The 22272-nt window shown below is 39.2% G+C and overlaps 1 protein-coding gene across 2 annotated transcripts in view; it reads left to right on the plus strand.

Annotated features, from left to right (window-relative positions):
• TSHR (thyroid stimulating hormone receptor) overlaps window positions 1–22272 on the plus strand; it is a 191953-nt gene that overhangs the window by 161970 nt on the left and 7711 nt on the right. The window lies entirely within an intron of this gene.

Here is a 22272-nt window from a genome sequence, read left to right on the forward strand (position 1 = left end):
TTGTTATGAACTAAATTGTTTCTGTCTTCCTAAGTTCAAATGCTGTAGCCTTAACCTCTAGCATCTTAGTATGTGACTGTATTTGAAGATAGGGTCTGTAAAGAGGTAATTAAATTAAAATGAGGCTGTTAGGTGAGCCCTAATCCAATCTGACAGGTGGCCTCATAAGACAAGGAGATTGGGATACACAGAGAGACACCAGGGATGGGCACTCACAGAGGAAAGGCCATGTGAGGCCACATCAAGAAGGTGGCCATCTGCAAGTCAGGGAGAGAGGCCTCAGGAGAAGCCAAACTTGCTGACACTTTGATCTTGGACTTGCAACCTCAAGAACTGTAAGAAAATATATTTCTGTTGTTTAAACCAGCCAATCTGTAGTATTTTGATACCATAGCTCTAGCAAAGTAATAAAGAGTTTTAGTAGGTTTAAAATCCATGTGCATAAAATGTGAAAATTAAACACCTCCAGATCACTTTGCAAAAACAACTGATTGACATCAGAAAATATAAAATTTCATTAAAACATGTATTTAATTACTGGATTAGATCGAAAAATGAGAATCTTAGTTTAATAAACGCAGTGAAGCCTGCTCTATTCTTGGTGAAATACCCGTCTTTGGTAATTTCTTCAACTAGGACAGCCATTTAAACCAAAATCAAAATAAACTGAACCAAAAGCAGACTTTGAACAGCCATAGCCAAAAGTGTTAAAGAGAATTTTCAAAACTAATTAAGCATATTTGATAACATTGCTTTTGCTTTTGTGAAACTTTTAAAAATATGTATTACTTATCCTCATTGCATTATTTTAAAATGTATGTTCAGTGTGTTATGGTATATATAATATAGTATTACAAAAATATATGTATAGGGTTCATGACTCTTTGTATGTCAGTAGTATATACTCAGATATTTTTTACTTATTAATATGTGAGATTGAAAGAATTTGAAGACCAATAGTGTAGACCAGAACCACTCGAAGTGAGTTCATTACAAGGTAAGTGGCTGTCCAGGATGTACAGCAAAGCACAGCTTCTTTTTTGGAGAAAGTCTTGTCATGAAAATGAAGTCAACCAAACTCAACAGTGTGTTTAGTTGAAGTAGCTGGGTTACATCCAGCATACGCTTCTTATACTTGGATTGGCGAGAAGCTATTGGCCAATGGGCACCATACTTTGAGTAGCAGTAGTCTAGATGATTAGCGTCTCCAAATCTGACTCCTGCCTTTATTTAGTCTTGGTTCCTCTCAAATCCACCCTCCCCAAACTTCTTTGGATTCACATGCAAATAGAATCTTAAACCCAATACTGGCCTCCCATTCCCCCTAGGACAGAGGTCTTGGTGTGGTATGCAAGGCATTGCCAAAATCTTCAGCTTTGTCTTTTACACTACTTTACGCCTCTGACCAATGGTCCATCCATATCAAACCTCTTAGCTCCCTTAATTCTCCAACCTACTTGTACTGTTATGCTTATGCTTATACAATATACTTATATAATATACTTATGCTTATGCTTATACAATATAGTTATACAATTCTGGTTCATATTATAATGCCTGAAACACAGTATGAGCTTAATAAATATTTGTGACATTAATATGGTACTCAAAAAAATAATTAAAGCACTCTTCTGTAAATACTATAGCATTTAAAGAGCAATCATATTTTGAAGATATTTTAGTCTGTTGTCCTCAAGCAAATGTATCCATTTCTACTTCTTTGGAAGTGGTCAAACTATCTGCTTGTACTGCCTAGAGGTTGTTTTTTATATTTATGGCAAGATATTCTACAAGACTCTCCCACTAAGTTAAGAGCATTTGTGCAACTGCTTGAAAATGCTTTCCCTGCCTCTTGGTGGCATTCCAGGTTGTGGAAAGTGACAAAGATGAGGAGTTATACCTGGAGTTGACTCCTAGCCCCATCACTTACCAACTGTAAGACCCAAGTCTTAGTTTTCTCATCTGTCAAAACAGGATAAAGTAAACTAATAAAGTTTAAATAAGATAATAAAGGAACTAAATATATCCTCAATAATGTTAGACATTATTATGATTATTTTCACTTCTTTCTGAACTTTGACACTTCATTCTTCTGATCTGTTCTAACCTCTCTGATCACTCCTTCCCCATTTCTCTCTTTAGCTCACTGCATCATTCCTCAAAATGGGGTTCCATCCTGGGTCCTGGCTCTTTCTCCTCTGTATCTTCTCCTTTGGCTAAATCATCTGTTCACAAGTATCCTGAGAATGTGAATGATTTCTAAGTTTGGGGTCTCATATCTTAGTTCTTATTTGGCCATTCACCCAGCTGGAATTCTCTCCTTGCTCCCCCTCATTCCTATCCATTCCCATCAATCTGGTTAAACTCTCCCTAGCTAACCTTTGAAAATGTACAATAAGCATTTACTGATGAGGACTTGCTAAGCTTGGGATTCTTCACTGGGTGCTGTCAATAGGGGAGGGTCACTACGTTAAAGAACAGTGAGCAAAAAGCCTCATCAAGAAGGTGACAATTCAGAAATTATCTGAAAGAAACAAAGGAGCAAACCTGGGGACAATCTGAAAAAAGCATTTTAGACAAGTGCAAAGATCCCCAGGTGAGCATATACCTGGCGCATTTGAGGAATAGCAAGGAGTCCATTGCCGCTCAAACAGTGAAGTAAACAGGGATGAAAAAAGTAAAAGTTGTGATCAAAAAGATGATAGGGTTCGGGAGCAACTTGCGGATGGTCTTAGAGGCCGTCATCAGGTGTTTTGATTTGCTCTTTAGATAGAGGGGAAGCCATAGGAGCATTTTGAGCATAGGTGTGTCACAATCTGACTCAAAGTTTCACAGGAATATGCAGGCTGTCGTGTTGAAAATAAACTGTAGGGGACCAAGTATGGAAGCAAGAAGACAACTTAGGAATATGCCAAAATAATATAGGCATGAGATGAAAGTAGCTTGCACTAAGGCAGTAGCAGTGGAGATGATGAGAAACAATCTGATCCTTACTTAGTAAAGCCAACAGGACATGCTGATGGATTGAATATGGTGGATGAGAGAAAGGAAGGAATCAAGGAGAACTGTAACAATTTTTGACTGAGCAGTTAGGAGAATGAAATCACCATTTCCTGAGTTAGGGAAAGTTAGTTTGAGGTCCCATGATGCATGCAAGCAGGCAGTGATATATGGGGGTTCAAAAGTCACAATAGAGGTCAGGGCTAGAGATATATTTGAGATTCTTTGGAATGTAGCTGGTGATGAGGGGATACAGGTATAGAGGAAATCTCAAAAAATGAATAGAATTGAGACTTCTGAACTCTCCCCACCAATGTGATTTTCCCTGATCCGTTTTTAAACAACATTAAAATGACAGTACTTCTGAGAAAATATAAATAAATTAAAAAGCATGTATTTTTAATGACAAAGAGTAGGAAAGGTGATCATGTGAGTAAGTGATGAGTGTCTTCAAAAACCAAGAGAGAGCTGCACGCTAAGTACTTGCATGGGTGAAATCAATAAAATGCAAGCTAATTCAAATCACAAAATCTAGGAAATATTTTATTAATTAAAGCTTAAGTGTTCTGCAAATGAGAATATAGGTGACATTGAAGCTGGTTGGTCTCATTCTGCACACTCAAACACTACTTCTTACTCATCCCAGAAAAAGATTAGAATTTTTTTTTTGTTAAAATGTCATCACCAAGACTCAAGGAGAAAAAGCACAGTTGGGGTTAGAAGGCAGGTACTGTTCTGAAAACAGGATTATATGAAAATTTACATTCCAAAATGTAAGAACAACAAACCTCTTATCCACTCAATTCATAGAATATTGGCATCAGAATGTATACCCTCCAAGTAAGAGATGAGAGTACTGAGGAAGCTGACAGGCCCAAGGAAAAGAAAAAAAAAAAACCTACAAAAAGAATCACTGATAGTCTCCTAAAGTCACCATAGTAATGCCCACCAGCCAATAAGCTTCCACACACAGAGCTTCCCATAGGCCTCCCTTACAAACAAGAACAGACATCCAAGAACCAGCAGACCTTTGAGGAAATCCATTGACATGAAAAATGTCAATGTCTTATAGTTTTCAGTGTACAGATATTTCACCTCTTTGGTTTAAATTTATTCCATTTTTTGTTTTGTTTTGATGCCATTATAAATGGGATTGTTTATTTCTTTTTCTCATAGCTTATTATTTGTTTATAGAAACACAACTGATTTTTGTAGGTTGACTTTGTATCCTGTAACTTTACTGAATTCATTTCTTAGTTCTAACAGTTTTTTGGTGGAGGCTTTAGGGTTTTCTGTATAAGATAATGTCATCTGCACTCAGAGACAGTTTTCCCTCTTTCTTTAGGATTTGGATGCCTTTTATTTGTATTGCCTAATTGTTCTAACTAGGACTTCCAGTACTATGTTGAATAGAAGTGGTGACATGAAAAACAAGGACTAGAATAAACAGAAAAAGGAACTTGGAAGGAACAGAGACAATGCAAGAACCAGAAGAAAACTTTCACAAAAGTTATGACAAATATCCTCAGAGAGACAATGTTCTACATGTACAAAATAATTCCTTATACAGGAATATTCGGAAAATAATAAAAGAGCTTTTGAAAATTAAAAACATGAAAGCCAAAACCAAAAAAGTAAGCAGAAGTTGTTAAAGATAAAGGGAAAAACAGCACTCAGTAGAGATGGCAAAAAAATATATGAAATAGAGGAAAGAAAAAATACGAAAATTAGAAATTCAAGCCAGGAGGTCCACAACCCAGCTAACAAAAGTTTTAGGAAGAAAATACAAAAACTAAAAAAGAAAATAGTGTAGCAGATTTCCCATTAATAAAGAAAATGAATTTTCAGAATAAAAAGACCCACAGATAACCCATATGGCAGAAAAAAAAAAGTGGGAAAGCATGAAGGTACATCATAACACATGAAATCAATGGGATAAAAATAATAAATTAAAGGCGTCTAGACAGAGAAATCATGTGACCTGTGCAGGCTGGAGAATCGGAATGCCATCAACTTTCTCAATGGTAACATTGAAGAAGACCATAGATAGAATACACCTTTTGAATTCTGAAGGGAAAGTCATTTCCAAACTACCAATCAAGTATGGTTGACAAAATAAAGACATTTTCTCACATGCAAACTCTCAAAACCTTGATTTCCTATTCGTCTTTTCTTGGAGCATAAACCAGGAAAGAGAAAAATGAGGATTTTGTTAAAACAGTGATCAACACAGGAAAGAAGCAAATAGAAATCCCAGATGACCACAAAGGGAGGTCCTAGGAGTCTTGAGAACATGACATCTACATCAGAGCTGAAGAATGAAAACTCTAAGAGGAAGGTCTTCTAGAAATAAAAGAGGGTTGGCTGGGCACAGTGGCTCATGCCTGTAATCACAACACTTTGGAAGACGGAGACAGGCGGATCACTTGAGGTTGGGAGTTTGAGACCAGCCTGGCCAACATGGTGAAACTCCGTCTCTACTAAAAATACAAAAATTAGCCAGGCATGTTGGCACATGACTGTAGTCCCAGGTACTCAGGAGGCTGAGATAGGAGAATTGCTTGAACCCAGGAGGCAGAAGCTGCAAGTGAGCCGAGATCGCACCACTGCACTCCAACCTGGGCGACAGAGCAAAACTCCGTCCCCCCAGAAAAAAAAAAAAAAGGTTGATAGATTATTTGATGGAATTCATTGTGTGAAAAACTGATTTGAAACAGGTTTTCTTTTCCTTTTTTTTTTTTTTTTTTTTTTGAGATGAAGTCTCGCTTTGTCACCCAGGGTGGAATGCAATGCTGTGATCTCCGCTCACTGCAACCTCCACCTCCTGGGTTCAAGCAATTCTCCTGCCTCAGCCTCCCAAGTAGCTGGGATTACAGGCGCCCAGCACCATGCCCGGCTAATTTTTATACTTTTAGTAGAGATGGGGTTTCACCATGTTGGCCAGGCTGGTCTCAAACTCCTGACCTCAGGCAATCCGCCTGCCTAGGCCTCCCAAAGTGCTGGGTTTACAGGCGTGAGCCACCGCTCCCAGCCTTCAGAGGTGTTTTAAAGAACACTGGAGCATGTAGAAAACTTAGCAAGAGGTTTGTTCAAACCAAGACACCCTAATAAAAAGAGAGAGACAGATGGACATCTTATGAAAAAATAAAAAATAAAAATAAAACAGTTACATGACAAAGGAAATGAAAGCACAATATGCAAAGTTGCAAAAACCAAAGTACTGAATATGGGTTTAACCAAATATGTCACAAAACTATTTCAGGAGAGTAGAGGAGTGTGTCACGAGAGGAAATGTGTGGGGGTGAGGGATGATAAAAGAAAGCCAAATCCTCACCTTCTATAGTAGAGAGTCAGTGGATAAAATCTAAAACCAATAAATCAAGAAATAATTATACTTATGGAAGGAAATACCAGAAGTTAAAAGGGGTTACTTCTGGGACATCAGACACCAGACTGCAGGGAAGGGCTGCCTCTTGTATTATCAAGATTCCAGTATAATTTGCTTTTTAAAAATAGGTCCATGCATTATTTTAATAAAAATTAGGCCGGGCATGGTGGCTTATGCCTGTAATCCCAACACTTTGGGAGGCTGAGGCGGGTGGATCACCTGTGGTCAGGAGCTCAAGACCAGCCTGGCCAACATGGTGAAACCCTGTCTCTAATGAAAAATACAAAAATTAGCTGGGAGCGGTGGCAGGCACCTGTAATCCCAGCTGCTCAGGAGACTGAGGCACGAGAATCGCTTGAACCCCGGAGGGGGAGGTTGCAGTGAGCTGAGATTGCACCATTGCACTGTAGCCTGGGAGACAGAGCAAGACTCCATCTGAGAAAAAAAAAACCACTTAATTTAATAACAAAGCCACAAAGCATAGGAAGAGAAGATAATGGAGATGTCAGCATGTGAGAGGTCAATAGGAGAAAAGTAAGAAATGAACAAAGAAGAGTCCAGTCTCATTCCTGAACTTCCAAGCATAATTGTTGTCTAAAAATGAATTTGTTAACTAATCATGCAAGGACATGTGACATCTCTTTAATTCTTGTCTTCATCTTTTGTCAAAATCTCCATTATTTTTTCCCATATATCTTCTTTCCATAATTAGACTTTAAGATTCCAGAGGAAATAAGCAGTGTCTTATACTTTTTGTAAACTTCCTGCCTCAAAACAGAAGACAGAAAGTGGTCAATAAATATTGGATGAATTGTAGCTAAATATCATATAGCCATGATTTCATTGTCATTTGTTGTAAAAGCCAAACTTGGAAAATCTTAAACTCCATCTAAAGAAAAGAGAATCAGATGCCATATATATTTCTGCCTCATAAAGGTTTTTGAGGGAGAATACAGTCATGTCTAATGGTCAACAAAAATAAAACCAAACTTATCCACTCAATCAGCGTTTTTCAAGGTCATTTCTCAAAAGATAATCTAATTTAAAACAGGTGCAATATCTAGAGTCAGAAGATCTATTATCCAAAATGTGCTGTTTTTCAAAAAGACTTTTAAATTTAATTTGGAAGTATAATAATGTTTTTTGATTGATTTTTAATCAAGATATGCAATCTCATTTTCCATTTTTATACTTTCCATTTTTGATTACCTTGTTTTCTTTTTATCTTATTTTGAAAGAGAATCTCCTGGTGTTTTTAATCTCAAAGAAAAGAACACACTGAAATGCAATGCCTTTCATAATAATCAGAGTTCTCTAAATTCTAAATTATGTAACCCACTTGAATACCGCATTTAGCATATTGTTGAGTAGGTACCTCCTAAGAAGAGGAAATCTCTGTAATAATATCTTTGAGTTTGCATTACAGGTATCAACATAAATAAACTTTAAAAATAAACTTTTCTTGTTTTTAGCTGATCAAATTAATTCAAGGGTCATGGCACTGTCATATTTCTTGGTTTGTTTTTTTTTTTTTCCTTTTTCTTTCTTTTTTTAAAAACTCTTCATGATCTTCACAAGATAATACTATTAGGTGGCTGAAAATTTGTGGCAGAGTCCTCTCCTGCATGCCTGAAGAACATAGGTGAATACATGATTTTCTAGGATGATCCTGAGCAAACATATTTTAAATATAATATGTATTTGCATACAATAACATATACAGTTTTTTAAGTGTGCAGGTTGATGCGTTTTGACAAAGCTATATTACTCTAGCCTGGTTAAGACTTGGAACATTTTCATCATCCAGAAATTTCCCTCATGCCTCACCCTACCTCCCATAGACATGCTATGTTTCTAATATAAAAATTTAGTAGTAATTAACAGGTAATAGGATAGATGTATATCTCTCTATATATGACTTTACGTATACTTTATAGGAAACGCTGCTATGCTGCTTTCCAAAAGGGTTGTCTCATTTTCTTTTCTCACCAGCAAGGGATGAGCATTTTATACTGGCCAGTGCTTTTAATTGTCATTTTTTTAAATTGTAGCCATTCTAGTGGGTCTCTCATTGTGGTTTTAATTCGTGTTTCCCTTACTATTAATGATGTTGAGCGTCTTTTCAGGCACTTGTCAGCTATTTGTATATTTTCTTTTACCCAGTTTCTGTTCAAATTTTTCGCCCATTTTTATTGGATTTTTGTCTTTATATTGTTCAATTGTGTTCCAGAATAAAATTTTTGACCTAAATAAAATCAGTTTTGGTCCTGACCACCAGCTCTCTGCCAACCCTAGTGCAAATGGTCCATTTACTTACTTATTCCACAGGCATTTCACTAAGTAGCTATTGAGGTCCAGTAGTTATAAGGATAAGACACAGCCTCTGCTTTGAAAAGGTTACAGTCAAATTTAGGGGAAATGTGAATAAGTAACTGTAACATAAGTTTAATGTAAAAAGAGCCATAGGAGATATTTAGAGACTGAACACACCATTTTTGTTAGAGTGATCAGCGAAAGCTTTATTAAAGGAGATAGTATTTGAGATGGGCTTCAGGTGAGGGGCAGAATTGCAACAGTGATAGAGTTATGAGAGAAAACAAAGCCACGTCTATAGGAAAATACGGGATGTGTTCAGAGGGACAAAAATAACATAATTCAGGCGAAAGGATAGTGTTGGAATGGTGTTTTGAAATCATATTATGGACAACCTAATCTGCCTCAGCAGGTAAGGATGGCCCCTGTGAAAGTAGTAGTAATAGTTGCGTAACAGATTAAAGTTTATGGCCCTCAACTCACCTCAGCCCTGACTATGTTATTCCTGGATACCTCTGTCACAGCCACTGAGCTGGGACTGCTAATCTGCACTTCCCGGCGATTTGACAGGGACTGGATCTCCCTCTGAGGGAAGGGAAATTGAGTCCCAAATACCTCATCAGCCTGGAGCTCCTTGACTTTCTTTCTGTGCTCACCAAGTGAAGCTCTTGGTGCAGCTCCCTTGGAGAAGGGAACCTCCTGCAGACGCAAACCCAGAGGAGGCTTGCACGCGAGGCTGCCCTGCTCACTGACTGTGAAATGAGTTGCAAACACAAGACAAACTGACATCTTGCACTGCCTAGCTTGGGCACCAAGCCAGACCCATGTCAAAGGAGCTGAGTTGTTGGGGAAGCAACTGAAGTAGGTCATCCCTCCTAAGTCACATGCCCACATCCCCAGAGGCACAGCAAAGGGGCTGTGAGGAAAATCTTGAAAGAATTTGAAGAGAGAGAGTAGGCAATGATCTTTCCAGAATGGTGTGCATGCTGACTTCTTGACAAGAAGAGGGAATGATCTGCTTCAGCCCTAGGAATTTTCACATTGACAACTCAGGATGCTTGGTTTCCCCAAAATCCTAATTTATTGATCAGTAGCACCTCCTACTACCATAGCCACTATTATGAGAAAAAAGAATTAATATATTAAATCACAGCAATCTATATTGGCAATGTTACTTTCATAACTATTGGAGAAATTATTTGCAGAGCTGTCCCCAACTAGTGGGCTGCCTGCTGGTGGGAGAGGGATAAAGCAGTTAGTGCAAAGATCCTCAAAATCATACAAACCTTTGTACTTCTTCAACTGACTAACAGTGCAACTACTATCATCCCCGAAAGATTTTTACTTTAAGTAAAAGTTCTCCAAAACACCGGCAGCCACTGTCTAGAGCAATGGCCTCAAATGGTCATGCATTTTATATCAGGGGATTCAGTCTGAGTAAATGTTTCCTATCTATGCCAGGCCAAAAAGTAAACTAGAGTAGCTTTTCTTCTCTAAAAATAATTCATAAATTCATAAAATATTTCTTTAGCATGGTTTTGCTAAAGTTACTTATTTAAGTAATGGCTTTTTACCTTGATAAAAACTGGTAGAACATGAAAGAATTTTTGCTGAGAATGAATCCTAGGAAAACAACACTGCCAAAATGTTCTAAACCTTGTAAATTCTGAACCATTTTATTAACTAACTATCCCTCTTTAACCAGGAGCTCTTAACAGTAAAGAATCTGAAGTTTGTTCTTTGTCGAGCAAGTAGGACAATAATTACTTCTTCACTGTTCCTTCTTTGCAATTTTTTGTATAAATAACTCTACCTGTTAGTGCGTACCTGCTAGGCTCTGTGCTATTTTTACATAAATTTGATTTCAGCCTTCCAACCCCAAAAGATTCTGACTTCTCCACACCACTCTTCTCAATTTTGGGTGATTTTGCCCATTTCAAGTCTCAATTATCTGTATAATGAAAGAAGAGAAACAAGATTGCATAGGACCAAATAGTAAAGCAAAATCCATGTGTACTATGTTCTGTAGCAGGTTTTACTTGTGATTTTACAATTAATTAGAGGATGCTGGCAACAGGCTAAATCATGAGAGGTATAAATCAACCTTGGATTAAATTTTTGAATAAATAACCTACAAACAGAAACACAAAAAGCAGTTTTTAGCATGTAGAATTAGGCACACAGTTCTTCCCAAGTAAATGTGGATGGGTAATAAATGTTTTCACTCTTCTGGGAGTTCACTTCTGGAACAGGTGGGAGGAAATAATGAAGCATTGTCATATGACACACTATCTCTGCCAGGACATGGAAATCCATCTTGTTAATTACATTCTTCCTCTGAGTCTAAAAGAAATAAACACTTTAAAAAAAGTGGACCTTTTATCTCACACAAGTAGCACTGAGCCTGACCCTTTTGCCACTATGATGATGATCATTTTGGGTGTGGTTAGGGGTTGTGAGGTTGAGAAGGGAGGGGATTCGACATTGAGGAGGAGGCTATGCTTGTGTTTCAGCATCTGACTATTGGCAGTTGATATGGTTTGGCTGTGTCCCCAACCAAATATCATCTTGAATGGTTGCTCCCACAATTCCCACATGTTGTGGGAGGGACCCAGTGGGAGATAATTGAATCATGGAGGCGGTTCCCCTATACTGTTCTCGTGGTAGTGAATGAGTCTCACAGAATCTGATAGTTGTATAAGGGGTTCCCCCTTTCACTTGGCTCTCATTTCCTCTCTTGCCTGCTGCCAGGTAAGACGTGCCTTTTGCCTTTTGCCTTGTGCCTTCCGCCATGATTGTGAGGCAGGAGGCAACGTGGAACTGTGAGTCCATTAAACCTCTTTTTCTTTATAAATTACCCAGTCTCTGGTATGTCTTTATCAGCAGTGTGAAAATGGACTAAAAATTGCCCTGGTTTCCGTTTGTCACTGTGTGGTAGAATGCTGACTCACCAACTTACAGGATACGCCAGTTTTCCGTTGCAGAATCCATTATGTTGCAATAGTAAATGCTGAAAGAGTTCATAGATCATGGAAAGTATAGGCTTATAAGAAATGATCATAGTAATATCTGAGTTATAAAGCAATTTTATTTGTACACATAGACTTTGAGAAATGATTCATAATTTCTGATCAATTTTCTGAATAGTCAGACAGGAATTTTCTTATCAACAATAAGTCATTTTTGAGCATTAGCATTGTGCGTGGTTCTTTACAGACAGTCTATCACTTTGGGCCTAACTATTCAATAGAAAGTATTCTTATTCCTATTTAACACATAAGGAAACTGGTGCGGAGATATCAGGTAAGTCCCCTGAGGTCACCTGGCCATAAGGGAAATACTAGGATAGAAATTCAGTATTAACTAACTCTAAAACATAAATCTCTTCCTGGTGCATCACGTCAACCCCTTTTATGTAAGATTATTCTTGTACCTGTTGTAATTCTGCAACTTTACTTAATCATTTTCTTAAGTTTCTGCTTAAAAGCCTCCAGTGGTGGTTTATCATCTTCATTTTTAAAGAGACAAAGTCCTCACAAACAGCCTTCAAAGACCTATGGTGTTTGTCGCGCACCCATGCCACGTAGTCTCTCATCCTACCTCCTATTTCTTTCCTCTTCCTGGTTCTACCCCAGCCACACTGAATAGGATACATGGCATGTTCCCACCTTAGGGAACTAGGGTTGGGTACTAGTTGTTTTCTCTGCCAGAGAACCCTCTCCCCAGATATCCATAGCTGGCTCCTTTGCCTGATACATGTCTTTGCTTAAGGGTAAGTTTCTTGTTGAGGTCTTCCCTGAATGCCCTATTTAAGTTTGCAAGCTGCCCACCACTCTTCATCCCACTCCCCCGTTTTATTTTTGCCCATGATGCTTATTATCATCTGACATTCTAGACATTTGCCTACAGTGGTACCCCCTTTACCCATGGAGGATATGCTCCAAGACCCACAGGGATGACTGAAACAGAGGATAGTCCCTAACCCTATATACATCATTTTTTTTCCTCCAACACTGCTCCTGTCCTAACTTTAGTTATTTCAATATCCACATGGATTATCTTTCCTATACCTTGACCTCTGAGCTCCACTCCCGCAACAAGCCTGCCCTCCACTGTACTTTCAGGCTTCGCTAGACCTGTCATGACCAATAACTACAGAGCCTCCATAACCTTAATCTTAAACATCCTGCTCTCTTTCTATCTCTTTCCTTAGAATACATTAATCCTTCAATTTTTTGGTTCTGCCAGGATCTACAGTCTGTTACTAACATTTCACTGTCTCTCACCTCCCTCATCTCCTCACTCTTTCCTTAGGCAGCTTAAATGCCATGTTCCATCATTAAAAACACTGACTTGTATACGCAGCCAACTAACTACCTTGCGTCTCTGTCTCATCAGCCTCTTCTGGCCAAGTCCAACCCTGATTAGGTCTAACCACCCACCTGCTGCAGGCCTGGGCTTTTGCAGCTGAACATGGCAAGTGGTTTCACCTTAAATCACTCACCCCAAGCAAGTTCTACCTGCTGCACAGCAATCACATCCCACTTCCCCATTCCCTCTCCCACTCTGTTGGATGACCGTGTCCTATGGCCTCCCCTCTCTTCAGTTCTCTAGTCCTCTTCCTCATTCTCATGTCCACTTGATCACCTTGATTTCCATTTCACTGAGCATAAAATCAATCCAAAGAGAACTCCTCATGTCCCACTACCATATCTACCTATCTTCTGCATCTACACCCACATCCTTTCTCCTCTTTTCTGTATTTTAAGTCACTTTTTAAGGCTGGCCCCTTCACTGGGGCCTTAGATCCCATCCCCTCTTAAAAACTCAAGGGCATCGCTTCAGCAATCCTCTCCCTTCTTTCCTAATCATCTGTATTTCCCTCCCTAGTAAATTATCTCCCATCAGTGTGTAAACGTGCTGTAGTTTCTTCCATCTTAAAACAATATTTCATGAATATGGATTAAAAGACACCTAAGAGGCATCAATTGAATACTTTTTCTGTATCTATTTGGATCTGACTTAAACAAGGTAAGAACTACCTTGCCTTTCTTGGAAAACTGATTGAATATTATATGGCCTTAAAGAGTTATTGTTTTAGATTTTATTTCTTTTAAAAAGATTATTTAATTTTTAGGAAAATATTGAAGCATTTATAATTTTAAAAACCCATTCCTTCATATCTACTTCCACCTACTGCCCTATTTATCTGTGCCTTTTTGCAGCAACTATCCCAATTTCTGTTATGCTTACTCCAATCAGGTTTTCACTTCCCACCATGCCATTAAAACTCTTTACAAGGTCAACAGTGACTTCCACAGTTGATAAATCAAATGGCCAATTAGTACTTATTTCAGAAGCATTTGACTCAGTTGCTGACTCCATCCTCCTTGGAATGTATTCTTCTTTTGGCTTCCAAGGCACTACTCTCCTGGTTTTTATCCATACCTCTGATTGTTCCTTCCTACTCTGTTTTTCTAGCTCTTCCTCTTCTTCCGGATCTCTTAATGATGGAGTGCCCCAGGGCTTCATCTTTGATATTCTTTTTATCTATATCTTTATTCACTTCCTTGGTGATCTTATCCACTTGTATGGGTTTACCTAAAGCCTATAATACCCAAATAGAAATCTCCAGTCCAGAAAATTCTCCCAAATTCCATGCTCATAAAACACCGCTTGCCTGCCATCACCTTCTGGATGTCCAATAGGCATCTCAAACTTGACGTGCCCAAAAGTGAACTTCTGATCATTCTCTCCAAACCTACCTCACCTGCAGCCTTCCCCATCTCAGGAAATGGTAACTTCATTCTCCCAGCTGCAGACTAGAAATCTTGGTGTCATTCTCAACTCTTCTCTTTCTCACATACCCCATATCCAATCCATCAGAAAGTCCCAATGGCTCTACTTTTCAAATATCTACAAACTCCAACCATTTTCAGTGTCTCCACTGCTACCGCCCTGGTCCAAAGTACCATCCTCTCTATTTTTGGTCTCCCTGTTTCTACCCCTTGCTCACTTTGGTTATTTTCAAAGCAGCAGCATGATCCTTTTTAAATAAGTCAGATTATGCCATTCCTCTGCAGCCTTTTGATCTCACTTCCATGAAAATGCAATGTTCTTTTGACAGCCTACAAGGCCACTGGCCTCCTTGCTTCCTCAAACATACCAGGTGCACTCCTCACAGTCTTTACACTGCTGGTCCCTTGGCCTGCAATGCTTTTGCCCCAGATATCAGCTTGGCTGTCTCCCTCACCTCCTTCAGACATTTCCTCAACTATCTCCTCAATGAGGCCTTCCCTGACACTGTCCCGTCATCTCTCATTGTGACCCACTCCTGGTCTCTGCCTTTTCTCTTCCCTGTTTTCCTTTTCCCCATAGTGCTTATGATTGTCATCTAACATACTATATATCTTCACTTTTTAAGAAAAAGTTACCTTTCTCTCCACTAGAATGTAAGCATGAGGAGAGCAGGAATTTCTGCCTGTTTAGTTTACTGCTATAGCCCTAGCTTCTAGAACTATACTTGAGACCTAGAGACAGCAATCAATACATTCTGTACTTGCTAAATAAATGCATATTGCATTTCTAAATTATTTAAACATATTAATAGATAAGCTCACTGTCTTTAATGTATACCTTTTAAACTTCTTTAACTTATTTTTCAATTCAGTATTCATAAATTAATTACATTGTATTTTGAACAGTAAATTAATCTTTCTGCTCTTAGATGCATTTCATCTACCAATTTACAGATGTAACTGCACATTTATAATGGAGCAGCTTCCACATATTGACCTTTGGGAAAACCTACTTTCATGACAAGCAAACAGAAAAGCCACTTGCAATTGCTGTTGGAACACTGGCAAGCCAATTAGCGCTTCTTTAATTTGCAATTGAGTTCATCATAAGTTAATCTTAAATAATAATCAATGACAAAATATCTCTCAAAAAAATAAAAATAGTTCCAATGTTTGGGGATACTAGAGTACATAATTGCTTTTGAGGTGCAATTTGCCCTTCCTATGACATTAAACATAGTTAGCTCTTTTTTTCCCTGGCATCATTAAAATCTCATGATATTCTTCTCTGTATATAACACTGCAGGACTCACTCTCTCCAAATTCAGGTCTTGTTACTTTCATTAGACACTTAACTCGAGATTATTCCCACGACCTAAGCAATTAGACTTCAAACCATCTGCCAGACTCAGCTCAGCTGCATTCTGATTTACAAGTAAATACTTGCTAGAGACAAATTCTCATGGAGTTCAATGCCCATTGCTTGATGAGCTCTTTGAAGAGAGTGCCAGAGTCAACAAAACAGAGGGAAGCCCTCCAGCTTGTAGGTTTCTATCCATATGGCTACATCCATAAGTGATTTCAGACCCCTTCATCACCCATAACAACTCTTTATATTCTTCTTACTCAGAAAAAAAAATACTACATGTTGACAGGTTTATTTTAGGAAAGAAGGTACACTATTTAAAAATCCTGGGCCGGGCGCGGTGGCTCACGCCTGTAATCCCAGTACTTTGGGAGGCCGAGGCAGGCAGATCACGAGGTCAGGAGATCGAGACCATCCTGGCTAACACGGTGAAACTCCGTCTCTACTAAAAATACAAAAAAATTAGCCAGGCGAGGTGGCGGGCGCCTGTAGTCCCAGCTACTCTGGAGGCTGAGGCAGGAGATAGGCATGAACCCGGAAGGGGAGCTTGCAGTGAGCCGAGATCGCGCCACTGCACTCCAGCCTGGGCGACAGAGCGAGACTCCATCTCAAAATAAACAATAAATAATAATTAATAATAATAATAAATAATAATAAATAAATAAATAAATAATAAATAATAAATATCCTGGATTTGAAGTAATCAAATAAAACTTTGGGTGAGTAGGAAACAATACAGCCTCAAATAACTTAAAATGATTCCTGACTTGTTGAGTTTGAGGATCTCTTCAGACTGAGGTTTATTCTCCAACAACTCCAGAATTGGGAGACTATCAAATGTGGCTCAGTACTCAACAAGTATTTGTCCCAAGCCCTTGCACAGTTTTGTGTGCTAAATACAGTGGTGATTAAAAGTTAAAATGAAGCATTAAACCTAAGATTTTATTTTCTCTCCCTCCTGAGATCCCCTTAAAAAGATGAGAAAGGAATTTTTCCTATTTATACAACCACAAGAATTTTTACTATGCATACATTCACAGAAGACAGGTGAGAGCCCATCCATGGCCTGAAGAGCTACAGAATTCAGAATGAAGAAAAACAGAAGAGAAGGAAGGCAAAACTCACAGTACTCAGAGGGAGCATAGTCAGAGAGTGCTGTCTTGCCCTGTAAAATCTCTGGGAGGAATGGGACTTAGAGGTGATGGGTACGGCATGTGGTAAGAGTAAGACATGGGACTGAAAACAGAAGGGTTAACTGAAAGTTTATATCTGGAAACATTAATCCTCTACTCTATTTATGCAGAATTCTAACAGCTAAGTACCTCCTCAATAAGCTGAAGAAGTTGAGAAATCCTAAAACAAAAAAGACATTCACATTCTGGCACTTTAGGGTCTACCAGCATAATGGCCAACTCCCTACACAATTACCCTAAAGCAAAGTCTGCCAACAGAAAAGCATCCTCTTAAATATGAAGTGTGCAACCAGAGATCACCAGTCAATGAATGCTCCTAACACGGAAGATCAAAACCAAGATACACAAAGTGGGGGAAATAAGCCTGGAGAAATCAAAGACACCACAGAAATGAGAAAGGACCAATAATTAAGGACCCGAGATAAATCTGAGAACACATTTCATACCTATTACTATAATAATCATGATAATAATAATAAATATATAATAATAATAACAGCTAATATTTATTGAGAAGACACTAAGAGCTACTGTTCAACAAACTCAAGGAAACTGCAGCACGCAAAGTTTAAGTGACTAAAAGTAAGCGCAGAAGCCAGGATTTAAGTTCAGATGGTGTGAATTTAAAACCCATGATCCTAAACAAAGGGGTATGCTTCCTCAAATATGCTGTTTTTATTTTATTTTGTTTTTTTTTTTTAATTTTTATTTTTAGGAGTTTCACTCTTGTTGCCCAGGCTGGAGTACAATGGTGCGATCTCAGCTCACCGCGACCTCCACCTCCTGGGTTCAAGCGATTTTCTCCTGCCTCAGCCTCCCAAGTAGCTGGGATTACAGGCATGTGCCACCATGCCTGGCTAATTTTGAATTTTTAGTAGACACCGGGTTTCTCCATGTTGGTCAGGCTGATCTCGAACTCCCGACCTCAGGTGATCTGCCCACCTCGGCCTCCCAAAGTGCTGGGATTACAGACGTGAGCCACCACACCCGACCAAATACGCTGTTTTTAAAAGGAACAGAACACAAGAAAGTTCTCTTAAAAATCTATTCAAGTATTTGACAAGTATGTATTTAGAGTCTTCTGTTAGCTAAACACCAGTCTAGGTACCAAAAATATGGCAATAAACAGAGCAGGCAGTATTCCAGCTCTCATGAAGCTAAAATTAAAAATTTAATAGAAGAGATGGAAGATGTACTCAAGGAATTTTACCAGGCAATTTAATAAAAGTAATAGCAGAAAATTCCAACAAAAGATGGAGATATTTCCAAGGGACCAGGAGGTGACTTTTCCTCTTATTAAGAATTCCAGAGACAAAACAGATAAAATGAGAATAAGTTATTCCAGAAACAATACAAGAAAATTTCCCAGAGGTGAAGAACAAAGGTCTTCAGATTGAAGGGGCCTCTCTTCCCCCAGTGCCCATTATAATACATGGAAAAAGATTCCTATCAAGGTACACTTTCATGAAATGTCACACCAGGGATAAAGAGAAGGTCTGAGAAGCTTCCAGAAGTAATAACAAGTCAAAAGACTCAGAAAATATCTCCTTCACACGGCCTAAGAAATTACTTGAAAATGTGCTCTAGGACAGAAAATCAAGAAAAAAGATGACACAAGATTCAGAAAGAGACTCCCATTGGGGAGAGGGGAAATAGTCTCCTAGGAAACTTGAACTTCAATCTGTAGATATTATAGGAAGCATGGATTTCAAGCTGGAAAGCAATATGATAAGATCTGTGTTTTAGAAAGGACATTCTTTCCTAAGTCTTTCCTAATGTCCTTTAGAAAAAAAATTCTTTCCTGAGTTCCTAAGATCGGAATAGTGGAAGATTTCTGAGACCAGTCACGAAGTTTTTGCAAAACTCAGGTGAAATGTAGTTCAGACCTAAACTAAGGTGGTAGCAATGAGAACCATGAAACTGTAGATGTGCAAACAGCTGGGCTGACATCTGATCAGGGGGTGGGGGAGTTCTAGCACAATTTCATGTTGTTGTAAATATTCACAGCATGAATGGAGGGCAAGGGCAAGAGAGACTCCACAAGGACATAGAAGCTTCAAGCCCTGGAAAATGATAGATGGAAGACAAGAAATAAAGAAATTCCAGTAGGCTTCGAGGCAAGAATCATTATATTTGAGATATTTTGGGTGGACAGGCAGTGCTAGAGCCATAGGAAAGTATAGAGGATCTCCTACCTTTCTGTCTGATAGCAACCAGACTGTCTGATTAAAACTGCACATCACTGCAAGGGTGGTTAAATCAAAAAAGAAAAAAGGCAGTTGTTCCCCCTGCTTGACCCTGTAAGTGTAGAGATAATGCGGGTGGAGTGCACAGGAGCACTTAAGGTGCAGCATGCCTAATGGATACTTAGAACTATGACAAGTGAGGATTAAGATGTCTTCAAGTATAATAGATTCTAATTTTGCCTGTAAGTGGCCTTAGAGCTCTGAGATGAGGTTACAGAGGTAGTCCAGTGCTAGATCTGCAAGAGCTTAAAGGGCGTGGCAGGAAGCACGGATGTTATTCATGGTACATTAAGAAGTCACCGTAGGCCTTTAGGCAGGAAAGTGACATTGCTCACTTCATATGTTATGATTACTCTGGCTACTATGTGAGGAATGGATTGAAAAAGAATAAAACTGGACAGGAAAGATATTGCAGTAAGACATAATGTTAGCTTGGACTAGAAAGCTTACACTGGAGATGCAAATACATGGATTTGAGATTCCTTTGGAGTTCAGAATCATAGGTGTTTTGCAAGATTAAAGGTGGATGGGACAATGGTCTTGAGGAAATCCAACATGTTGTAGTGATTCCAAGGTTACTAATTTGAGCAATCAAGTGGATGAGAGTGTCAATTACCATGTTGGGGGGAAACAGAGGAGGAGCAGGTTGAGCTGAGGGCAAGGGATGAAAAGCTAAGTTAAGTTGGAGAAGCCTGTAAGGCATCCAGGTGGAGATATCAAATAAGCAATTGGATCTACAAGTTGAGGTCTGGACTGGAGCTGTATTTGCCAACTTCATTGCTTTTGGCTTGAGCTCAGATAAACTCCAAATTGGGACAAGGCGGAAATTAACAATTACTGAGGACCTACCATATGCCAAGCACCCATTGTGTGACAAATGTTTTTGTCATAAGGTTTATCCACATTTCCCCACACCTACTTTCTCCTTGCCTGACCAAGCACCCTCCTAGTTCAGCCCGAGTGGGACCTAACTTAGAGGCCACCTGGGATACGTCATTACACATACTCAGACAAACTTTGGAATCAAATCTTCCCTCCCAGTTTCCTAATGAGTCCATGGAGAGTTACTGCACCTGGATCTGTGTTCAAAGACTCCAAAGACCTGAAAGTGAAGACTAGTTCCTGGGACACTGAAGCTAAGTTCTCTAGACCCAAATGATAGTTATGACGCCACCCTTGGTTCACTGTATCTCTTTGGACACAAAGAGATATTTCTTTGTCTGAATTCTAGTATCTGCCTGCTTCACAAAAATGCTTTGAGAATTGAAACCAGCTTCTGAATCACCTGGAGAGCATCTTAAGTAATGCAGATTCCCAGGCTCCACAAACAGAGATTATAATTCATTTGGTCTGGGACATGTCTCAATCTGTATTACAAATGATTCTGATGCTGGTCCAGAGTGACCCTTGGCCTAGAAACGCTGATTTGCAGAGTGATAAACTGCCAGTTTTTCCCCAAATTATCTGCCTAAATGCTGTCTTCATCACTTAGATCATTAGGGCAGTTTTACAAGAAGGCACCGAATTCTTTGACACTCTTCCCATTAAGAGGTGGACTGTATGTCCTCTGCCCTTGAATTTGATAGTTCTCTTAGAATCTGGCTGATGTAATGTGGGAAGGTCAAGCCACCTGGAGTAGCCACAGCAACAGTCTCAGCTGATCTCAGTCTTTGAGTCACCTCAGCCCTGGCACCAGACATGCCAGTGAAGGAAATTGAGGATAATCCCAACCCCCAGGCATTGAGTCATCCCAGACTCCAGATCTTCCCAGCTGACGCCCCAGACATCACAGAACAGAGACAACCTATCCCCACCATTCCCTGTTCAAATTCATGATCCATAAAACCTATGTGCATAATAAAAAGATTGTTGATTTATGCTGTTTAGTTTTGGGGTGTTTTGTCATGCAGTAACTGAAATAATTACTAACATGTTTTCTCAAGAAATATGTATTAAAACGCAAGCACATTACTTGGATCAACTCTTTCAGATGAACACACACAATCAGTGTATCTAGCAGACAACAAAGCAGGGAAATGAGCCATGAGATGCTCTGACATGAAAGCATCACTGGGAAGAGCAACCTAAGATGCTTCCAGAAAGCTGGAATTGAAAGATGGCCACACCTTGAAGACAGCATGGCTAAAAGAGAAAGACATGCCTCAAAAAGGACAGATGAGGCAGGAGAGCAAACCCAGCTTCATTTGCTTCACAACTGTGCTTAAGTCTGGCTCAAAAGTCCCTCCACTCTCTCACTAACTGCAAAGGTGTTTATTTATGCCAGTTTATAAATGTCTAATGTTAAAAATCACCTGGGGATAATACAGAAACAAGCGCCAAGGATATTTTTGGTTGTTGTTGTTGTTTTGAGACAGAGTCTCACTTTGTCACCCAGGCTGGAGTACAATGGCGTGGTCTCAGCTCACTGCAACTTCCGCCTTCCGGGTTGAAGCGATTCTCCTGCCTAAGCTTCCTGAGTAGCTGGGACTACAGGCACGTGCCACCATACCTGGCTAACTTTTGTATTTTTAGTAGAGATGGGGTTTCACTATGTTGGCCACGCTGGTCTCGAACTCCTGACCTCGTGATTCTCCCGCCTTGGCCTCCTAAAGTGCTGGGATTACAGGCGTGAGCTACCGCACCCGGCCGCGCCAGGGGTAATTCTTACCACCAGGCAAATTTGGGAAATACTAGATTATATATACTTTTTAATTAAATACAAAACAAAATAGCAACCACACCAACCCTTTCCTCACAAGAGTGACAGCCCTGTGGTGAGAATGGGGTTAATACATGAGCTTCATGTTCTGACGGCCTTGAACCTTGAGAATGTAAATCCCAGCTAAGTCTAATGACAATGATGTGGGGGAAGAAATTGAAAATAATGGAATTCACTCACTAATTGGATACTATTAATTATATTAAATATTTTAAATGGAATTATCTTCTATGAGGAATATTTTAATTG

The sequence above is a fragment of the Chlorocebus sabaeus genome, chromosome 24 (genome assembly GCF_047675955.1).
Source record: "Chlorocebus sabaeus isolate Y175 chromosome 24, mChlSab1.0.hap1, whole genome shotgun sequence".
NCBI classification, from domain to species: domain Eukaryota; kingdom Metazoa; phylum Chordata; class Mammalia; order Primates; family Cercopithecidae; genus Chlorocebus; species Chlorocebus sabaeus.